Below are 10,745 nucleotides of genomic sequence, written 5' to 3' on the forward strand. Positions count from 1 at the left end.
CCAACAGTGAAAGAAAAATGCAGGCCAATTTCCATTAGAAACATAGATGCAAAAATTCTCAACAAAAATACTTATAAACAAAATTCAAGACACATAAAAGAGAGCATCCACCATGATCAAGTAGGTTCATCCCAGAGATGCAGAGATGGTTCAATATATGTAAATCAATAACCATAATCAACTATAAGCAAACTGAGACACAAAAACCACTTGCTTGTCTCCTTAGATGCAGTAACAGCCTTTGGCAAAATCCAACATTCCCTTCATGATCAAAGTCCTGGAGAAATTAGGGATAGAAGGAACATACCTCAACATAATAAAGGCAGTTTACAATAAGCCCGTGGCCAAAATCAGCTTAAATGGAGAGAAATTTAAAAGGAATTCCACTAAAATCAGGAACAAGACAAGATTGTCAACTCTTTCCATACATAGTCAATATAGCACTTGAAGTCTTAGCTAAATCAATAAGACAACTAAAGGAGATAGAAGATGCAGGAGAAGGGGAAGGGGAGAAGAGAGAAGGGCAGGGGAATTTGTCCCAAGGACAAAGACTGCCTTTGGATAGAGAGGAAACTGATATGGCACATAAGAAATTGGCAGTTTATAAAAGGACAAGGGGAAACCCCATGTTAAAATGAGGTGTTTAATTTTAACTGGGCATGTTAATTAGGGCACCCAAAGGAGCTTTTTGATTGCTCAATTTCAATATTTGTATAGCTGGACCCTGGTAGTCAGCCTCAGAAGGAGGGATTGACCAAATAAGGGAATAGATCTTGGTGGCTAGTTATAGGAATGTAATCTAATGGTTTTGTAGCAAGGCAAGGGGAACAGGGAGAAGGGGAAAGCCTACCTGAGCCATGCCTGCTACACTTGGTGGAGCTGGCCAGAGTCCCTTCACTCCCTTTTGTTTTACTATTGGGTTGCTGGGTATTGGGTAAATGGGCATCATTCTCTCTGGCTGCTTCCTGCTGACAATGGAGTCATCATTGTTAGGGAACCCACGTGAGATGGGCTGTTGTTTAAGGCCAGGAAGAGCATTTGTGTCAGCTGATGTCCAGGTTCTGCAGGCCCGTACGAGGCTAGGCAAGTGTACTCTGAAAGGGTGGACCAAGATATAGACTTTGAGGAAACAGCTAGGGCTGATATTGGAGTTGCTGGAGCAGTTTGTATTTAATTTGAAATGTGTTATAACAGATAGACTAGGGAATCAAGTAAGGCCTGGAGTTTAGAAAAAAATTTATCTTGGATGTACATTTGAAACTGTTAGATTCATGGTCCTGGGAGTTGGGAAGAGAGGACCTAAGACCAGTGGAAAGAAGGAGAAAACCAGGGAAAGGGGGAGAGAACCCCTTCTCCCTCATTCCTCTGTCTCCTGTCTTTGTCCCTTCCCTGTCCTCTGTCCCTCTGGTTCCCTACAAAATGGTGGGAAAACCTGAGATATGGCAATATAATGATACAAGGTATGCAGGTCTAAGGTAGATCTAAAGTTACAACAATACATGTAGAGGCTTCCTAAAATATATACATATACGACAGTAATCTAAATGAAATCACCAAATAATGGGGGTGACAGGGCCATCTCTTGTCACCAAATGAAGGCTCCAGCACCAAGATTGAGTTATATCTAATTGAGCTATTAGTCAAAAGGGTCCCAAGGGAATCCCCAGACAACCCAGGCTGTTTCTAAAACTATAGGTTGCCTTCCACAAGGTCCCATTGCTGAAGACAACACCTACACAAATTGTTGAACATGGAGAGGCCGAGCTGGTACCTACACAGAGTCTTCACCCCTAAAATTCAGCATCTCTGGTACATGAAGGTACTCTACGTTAGCAAAAGAAAAACTTAAACACTAACCCAGCCACGAAACCTTCAATATATAAGGTGTCTTGACTGCAGAATATGCTGGTGTAATAGAGACACAAAGCTTGTGTGAGTAACCAAACAATATCTGATTTGACTTATGGCCCATTCCATTAGATAGAGCCCATATCTGACACAATTTAGGTGACCAAGAAACTGAAACTAGATAACCCAGGGACCAAAGTAGCAAAAACATAACTCCTAGAGACATTCTGCTACCATCATCAGAGAAGTTCCCTCTTGCAGAAGATGGGAACAAATACAGAGACTGAAGCCAGACAATGTGCAGGAAATGAGAGAACTTGGAACACTCAGGCCTAAATGAGATGTTTCCATCAAATCCCTCCCCTCGGGGCAGAAATCTCTGCCTAAAGAGATGGCAGAAAGAGTTTAAGAGCCAGAGGGGATGAAGGACGGACACACACACACACACACACACACACACACACACACACACACACACACACACAGCCATCCAAATCAACATGAACAAGGCTCATGAACTCACAGAGACTGAAGTTCCATGCACAGGGCCTGCACCAGTTGGCAACAGGTCCCACATGTATGTATTATAGCTTCCAACTTAGTGTTTTTATGGTATTCCTGTGCGTGAGAATGAATGGGTCTCTAATTCTTGTACTTTCTCTTGGGATGTTTTCCTACTACTTGTTTGTTTCATCTGATTCTGATGTGTCAGTTTTATTTTATCTTATATTTAATTTTCTTATTATACCTTAAAGTAAATAAATAGAAAAAATAATTTCACCTGAATTCTTTGACACAATTAGGATAGAACCCCATCTGTTTTCCAAGAATTTATAAACACTTTATCATGCAAAAGAATCCTTTTACAAATGATGGTACAAAACTTGTCGCTCTTTCATGTCCTTGACCCACAGAGTAGAAAAGAAAGATGGAAAAATGAGGAAAGGATGAGCGGAAGGAGACAGAAAGGGACTCAGTGAGGAGATGAGAAGCTACGGGATCACCCAGGTTTTTCTAAAACTAACTCAGCACCTCCCTTCCAACTTACACATTACTACTTCTGAAAAGAAGGATCTGGAACGAGCGGTTTCTGCGCAAGTCCTCCTGTAATAATCATTCCTGGAAAGAACACAGCTCTATTGGTGTGCAAACACCAGCTGTGTTGGGCCTAACACTCATTCACATTTTAATTAAAGGGAATCCCTTTAATCAGAAGGTCTGATTGCCTGGCTACTCTTAGTGTGGTCCTTGGAGCAGCGCCAACTGCACAGCGCCACCTGGAGGTTTGTAAGAAACGCAGTCGCTCAGGCTCACTTTACCCTAAGGATGCATAATCCGCATTTGATAGACTGGAGTGACTCCCGTGCACAGTCAGGGTAGAGAGACGCTGTCCTCTATGGGTATAAAGAAGCACGCGTGTAATTGCTCAGTGAGTAGCACTTGCCCAGCATGTGCAAAGCCCTAGGTTCAATCCCCAGCGCCGTTAAAGGAAGAAATGTAAAAGATTTCGATTTCTCAACTTCCAGTCTTTGTATAGTAGTTTCTATGCATTTCATTCTGCAGGTACAGAACTGATAATTATGCATTATGTCAGCTACTTAATATCTAAAGTGACTTCATTTTCTGTTATGTTTAAATCAGGTTTCCTCGATTTCATTGTTGAAATTTTTATTTTACGTATAAAACCCCAAATAATTGATGCTTATTTACTACTTATTTCAAACATTTTATTGTCTACTGCAGTAAAAATGGATGCACCACACGCAACAACAACAACAAAAAAAATTTACTAAGATGATGATATGGCACCGGGAAAAAAAAGATGTAAATCAATAAAATAAATTGATTTTTTTAAAGCAGGAGGAGGAAGAGGATGAGGATGAGGACGAGGGGGAGAGGGAGGAGAAAGTGGCTGGCTTGTGCCAAAGATCATTTCCACTCTTAGAGCCAAACTGAGAAGCTGTGGAAATGGACTCTTCAGAGGATGGGAAAGGTACCAAAGACAATGCTGCCTTCTCAGAGTGTTTCCTAAGGATCTAAGAGCCTACAAATCCCTGCCTCCACCCCTGCTGGAGCCTATGGACTACAAATGACTGTGTGAAAATATGGACCATTCCTATAGTATGTGTGTAGGAAGTAACGAAACTCAGACCCCTCGACTGCAATCATCTGCAGGATTAGGCAAGACAGTGGAATCACTCCCTCTCCAAATCATTTAAATCATGGACAATGGGCATCTAGGAATGGGAAAGGCGTGGTCTTTATGTGCTGGGGGGGTGTGGCAAAAGCTTTCAACAGCCTGGAAATCCACACATAAGCCAGATTGTGAATTAGCCAGAGAATTGAGATGGGGAAACGCTGCTTCTTTGAGCACCCACTTGAGCTGCTTGACGCTGCTTAATTCACCTCAATTTCCTATGCATTGTGTACTTGAAATCATTTAGATTTAAACAAAAGCGAGCTTTGAACCTATCCTGACACACCTCTCTCTTTTTGACTCCTCTGCTTGCAGGTCTAGCATAAGCCCCTGACAGCTTTAATTACAATGTTTCGTTTGGGGTGGAATCTAAACCCCAAGAGCCAACTGTGTCATTGGCCCATGGGTAGCAGTGAAGGGCAATAGGAAGCCGGGACTCTGCTGGAAGCCCACTTCACTTCCTGCTGGGCGGATTTAAATCAGAGCATTATAATTAGAGACCGAGAGATCAGCTGTTGAGTCTGGGAGCAAGATGGTGAGCCTGCTCTAATTAAACCCAGGGCAGCTCAAAAGAAGGGGATGGTCCCAGAAGAAGGTGTACCTGAATGCGGTTAAGAAAGGGGTTCGGAGCTCTGGTTGCATCCTTCCAGGAGGGTGAAAGGTTCTGGTGATGGCCACAGCTTGGTTTGCAAGTTCCCACCTCATAACCAGAGATAGAAAGAATACTCAGCAAGAAGCCAATAACGGCCCATTGCTTGGGCAGAGGAAGTCCCCATTTCTCCCTGAGGAATGCAAAGAGGGCTGAGCAAATAAAAATTAATGTGACTGCAGAGAGAGAGAGAGAGAGAGAGAGAGAGAGAGAGAGAGAGAGAGAGAGAGAGAGAGAGAGAGAGAATATATGTTTAGAGAAAGAACACCTTGGAAGCACAGTATCTATAATTGGTACCTCAACATCAACCCCGTCACGAGGCAAGGCAATGTGTTATAAGTTTGGGAGGAGTATCTGTCCAGCTCTGTGCATAGGAATCCCAGTAAAGCTGATATCAGACCAGGTATTTACATTTGAATCCTACATTCCTGGGGGATTCTGGGAAATAAACTCCCACGCTTTAATAGCAATCTGGCTGTGCCTGTAATACCACGTTCTTTTTCTGTCTCAAGTATCCAACCCTAAGGATCCCACATACCCAATAACTGTCAAGTTCGAGGGAGATTGTGGTCCCTGGAGATGCTTTCTCCTCCAGAGGGTACTTCGTAACCAGTGTGTGCATGGCTTCTTGGTCCTACTGAAAGAAGGAAAACAATAAGATGTGCACAAATGCACTTGGAAATGCCTTTATGAAGACCTACAAGCTCCTTATTAAGGAAAAACTACCCTCAGTTTAATTGCTACATCTTCCTTTGAGGTTGAACATTTCTGCTGTTTTGTAATGATTTCATCAAGGCATTCTACAGTTTGGGCAGTAAAAATATTAATAGTCTTTCAGGACTTAGGCGATGGACCCGTTGGTAAAGTGGTTGCCACACAGGCATGGTGCTCTGTGGTAAATAACCAAAACCCACACAAAAACCTGGCTGTGAGAGACTGGAAGATCCCTGGGGCTCAGTGGCTAGCCAACCTAGACTACGCAGCAAATCCCAGGTCTCAGTGAAAGATGTGGTCTCAAAAGCCAAAAGGAACAATTCCCAGAGCCTCCACACACATATCAACAGGCACACATATACCATCACATATACACACATTTGAAAAAATATAGCAATCCTACAACTCAAATTTGCAACACTTTTAAATAATTCAGTTCCATGTCACACTAGACACCACTTCATAACTCTTGTTACATAAGAAATTGTACATATGAATTGTTTTAAATGCCCTCCTGTTGACCCTCACACCAGCCCCCTTGACAGAACATCCCATACTGCAGATGAAGAAAAATTACCACTGTGTCCTTCATGGAATCTACTGCCCCCTTGCTCAGTTCAATAGCCAAAGAATGAAGAAACTCAGCCTCAGATCCATTATAGACTCACCATGTGCCCATTGAGGACTGCCCTCCATGGCAGATGTTCCTAAACATGAACTTATTCAATTGTCACTAACGCTCCTGAGACACGTATATGTTTTAGCATGGTATGGGTGAGAAAGCTGGCCTCAGCCACACTTCTCACAAAGGGCAGATTTTCCCATGCAGATTACAGTGTGCTCCCCTAAAGTGTAGTTACACCCCAGGCAAGCAAATCATGGAAGGCCTTGCTCACTTCTACAACAAAGTGGGCATACTCTTCTTATTGCTATGACTCCACTGTACATACTCTGTCTTGGGGCTGGAGAAATGGCTCAGTGGTTAAAAGCAGTTATTGCTCCTGCAGAAGACCCAAGTTTGGTTCCCAGCACCCGCACTGTGTGCCTTACAATCAATCACCTGTACCTTCAGTTACAGAGGGTCTGACACCTCTGCACCCACAGGCACCTACACTCATGCACACACACCCACACACAGTCACACCCATGTACACTCATGCATGCACACCCACACAGAGTCACACCCATGTACACTCATGCATGCACACCCACACACAGTCATACCCACATACACTCAAGCATGCACACCCACATACAGTCACACCCATGTACACTCAAGCATGCACACCCACACAAGTCACACCCATATACACTCACATGTGCATACCCCACACACAGTCACACCCATGTACACTCACGTGTGCACACCCACACACAGTCATACCCATATACACTCATGTGTGCACACCCACACACAGACACACCCATGTACACTCACATGTGCATACCCCACACACAGTCACACCCATGTACACTCACATGTGCACACCCACACAGTCATACCCATATACACTCATGTGTGCACACCCACACACAGTCACACCCATGTACACTCACGTGTGCACACCCACACACAGTCATACCCATATACACTTATGTGTGCACACCCACACACAGACACACCCATGTACACTCAAATGTGCATACCCAGACACAGTCACACCCATGTACACTCACATGTGCACACCCACACAGTCATACCCATATACACTCATGTGTGCACACCCACACACAGACACACCCATGTACACTCAAATGTGCATACCCCACACACAGTCACACCCATGTACACTCACGTGTGCACACCCACACACAGTCATACCCATATACACTCATGTGTGCACACCCACACACAGACACACCCATGTACACTCACATGTGCATACCCAGACACAGTCACACCCATGTACACTCACGTGTGCACACCCACACACAGTCATACCCATATACACTCATGTGTGCACACCCACACACAGACACACCCATGTACACTCACATGTGCATACCCAGACACAGTCACACCCATGTACACTCACATGTGCACACCCACACAGTCATACCCATATACACTCATGTGTGCACACCCACACACAGACACACCCATGTACACTCAAATGTGCATACCCAGACACAGTCACACCCATGTACACTCACGTGTGCACATCCACACACAGACACACCCATATACACACAATACAAAATAAAATGTCAAAATAAGTAAAACATACCTTGGCTTCCCAGAAGATAGCTGAGAATACAATAGAATTACATCAGGTCAACCATCAGCAAGAATTCTAAGTGTTTGGGTCAGCCACGCATGCCTGTAAATCCCAGCCCTTGGGAAACTGAGCCATGATGTTTCCTATGAGTTTGACACCAAGCACTGTATCTGGGCCACACAGTGAGAGTCAGTCTCCGAAAGAGAAAACAGAAACCTTTCTCATCATGCATCATGCCCTCTGCTTCGGCACAATCATTTCTTAACACTGGTTCTTCTGTCAGCAGTATGCACACTCTTTTTTTTTTTTCTTCCACAATTGCAATGTAGTGGGGGAAGGGTCTGGACACGGGGTGTTTTTGTTTATTTGCTTCTTTTTTTGTTTTTCAATAAGCTCATTCTAACCTGCCTCCACACCATCACGTTTGGAACTTACACTTCATGAAGGAAGGGCATCTATGTGCCTTGTTCCTGTCTCATATTTACACATAAAATATATTTTAAAAATTCTGTAAGAAACTGCATAAATGCTGTATAAAGATCAAATGACTTCATATCGGTGGCTTCTTCCTCCCATTCCAGCATGGGATTAAGCCTCAAATTAGGCGAGTTAGGATTATAAACTAGTTCTGCCTACCATAAACTCATTCTGGATCTGGTCACAGATGCTCCTGCAACTTTTAAAAATATTTTCTTTTTAAAATTTATACGCATGTGCATCACATGTGTGCAGGTACCCAAGGAAGCAGTAAGAGTGCGTTGGATCCTCTGGAACTGGAGATACAGCCATTGTCAGCCTCCTGATGTGGACTCTGGGAACTGAACTGTGGGCCTCTCTCTGCAAGGACCATCTCTCCAGGAGTTCACATTCTCTTTTACATATTCTTTGAGAACATGGAGTCTAGTGCTTTTGAATTTTGGAAAGACCATGAGTGAATAATTACCAGAACGATTCTGAGGTCCTGGAAAGGGCTGTCATATGTCACTATTTAGGGTTATGGTAAATGTCTATTAGGAAAGCATAGGAGGGCCAGTAAGATGGCTCCTTGAGTAATGGTGCTTGCCATGCAAACCTTGAGACCTAAATTTGATCCCTGAATCCCATGCACAAAGGCTAGCAGGAGCATTTCCCAGAAGCATATGGGCTAACTAGCCTGGAATCCATAGCACAGCAGAGATAAAAGAGAAACTCTGCCTCAAAATCAAGGTGAGAGAAGACACTGATTCCCAAAATTTGTCCTCTGACTTTCACATGGGCACTGTGGCTCAAGCACACCTTTCTCTTTCTCTCTCTCTCTCTCTCTCTCTCTCTCTCTCTCTCTCTCTCTCTCTCTCTCACACACACACACACACACACACAATGCAATAATATTAAAGCAGTTTTTGGGGGGCGCAGTGAACTTTATTGATGGTATTCAAGAGAGTGGGGCTCCCTAAGCCTCTCCTTATTCTGGGGGTCTGGGATGGAAACTGTAAGGGAGATGACCAGTGTGGGGGTTGTTAGACAAGGGACTGCTCAGCAGCCAGGGCCTCTCTTTTGCTCGAGTCCTTGCTGGGGATGGATGGTCCAGGGTGGGCTTCTTACTCCTTGGAGGCCATGTAGGCCATGAGGTCCACCACCCTGTTGCTGTAGCCAAATTCATTGTCATACTAGGAAATGAGCTTTACAAAGTTGTCATTGAGAGCAATGCCAGCCCCAGCATCAAAGGTGGAAGAGTGGGAGTCACAACCTGGTCCTCAGTGTAGCCCAGGATGCCTTTCAGTGGGCCCTCAGATGCCTGCTTCACCACCTTCTTGATGTCTTCATACTTGGCAGCTTTCTCCAGGCGACATGTCAGATCCATGACGGACACCTTGGGGGTAGGAACATGGAAGGCCATGTCAGTCAGCTTCCCGTTTAATCTGGGATGACTTTGCCCACAGCCTTGGCATCGCCAGTGGATGCAGGGATGATGTTCTGGGCAGCCCCATGGCCATCACGCCACAGCTTCCTGGAGGGGCCATCCACAGTCTTCTGGGTGGCAGTGATGGCATTGACTGAGTTCATGATTCCTTCCACAATGCCAAAGTTGTCATGGATGACCTTGGCCATGGAGGCTAAGCAGTTGGTGGTGCAGGACACATTGCTGACAATCTTGAGGGAGTTGTCGTACTTGTCATGGTTCACACCCATCACAAATATGAGGGCATTAGCAGAAGGGGCAGAGATAATGACCCTCTTGGCCCCGCCCTTCAAGTGCACCCCAGCCTTCTCCATGGTGGTGAAGACACCAGTAGACTCCACAGCATACTCTGTGCCAGCATCACCCCATTTGATGTTGGTGGGATCGCACTCCTGGAAGATGGTGACAGCCTTCCCATTGATGACAAGCTTCCCATTCTCAGCCTTGACTGTGCTTTTGAACTTGCCATGGGTAGACTCATACTGGAACATGTAGACCATGTAGTTGAGGTCAATGAAGGGGTCATTGATGACAACAATGTCCACTTTGCCAGAACTGAAGGCAGCCCTGTTAACCAGGTGTCCAATATGGCCAAATCTGTTCACTCCAAACTTCAGCACTGTGTCTCAGGAACGAGGCTAGCACTGCATGAAAAGATGCAGCTGTCTCTAGAACAAGGGAGGAGCAGAGAGCCAATAAAGCAATTTTAATTTTAAAAAATTAAACTTTATGAAATAGGTAGTCTTGTTTTCTGAAGCAAAAATACTTATCAAGGCTCATTATTTTGTCAAAACTTCTAGCTGCTTATATCATAAATGCAGTTGCCTATCTTATCTGACCAGATATTTGTTGTTCTTGTCTTGTTTATTTTGTTTTACTCAACTGCATAGTGTGGTACAGACAAGAACTAATTCTGGGAACTTCTAAGGACTAAGTGCTCATTTCAACACTTTACATGCATCAACTCATTTAAACCTCACAGCTATCTGGTAAGATATCATAGATGGGTAAACTGAGGCACAGAGAGGGAAAGTTTAAAAAAACACCCACCACAAAGAGTTGGAGTTTGAATTCAAGCAATTGGCTCCAAAACCTGAACTCTTGACTACTAAATCCTGTGTGTTTCAACATCATGATTTGACCCCCTCCTTGCTATTTTTGTACCATAATCCCCTT

General features: G+C 44.2%; 1 pseudogene; it reads right to left on the minus strand.

Moving 5' to 3' along the window:
* Nucleotides 1–9,140: 9,140 nt before the first annotated feature.
* Nucleotides 9,141–10,198, minus strand: LOC100750741 (annotated as a pseudogene).
* Nucleotides 10,199–10,745: the final 547 nt, after the last annotated feature.

Source organism: Cricetulus griseus, chromosome 2, assembly GCF_003668045.3.
Source record: "Cricetulus griseus strain 17A/GY chromosome 2, alternate assembly CriGri-PICRH-1.0, whole genome shotgun sequence".
Taxonomy (NCBI): Eukaryota; Metazoa; Chordata; class Mammalia; order Rodentia; family Cricetidae; genus Cricetulus; species Cricetulus griseus.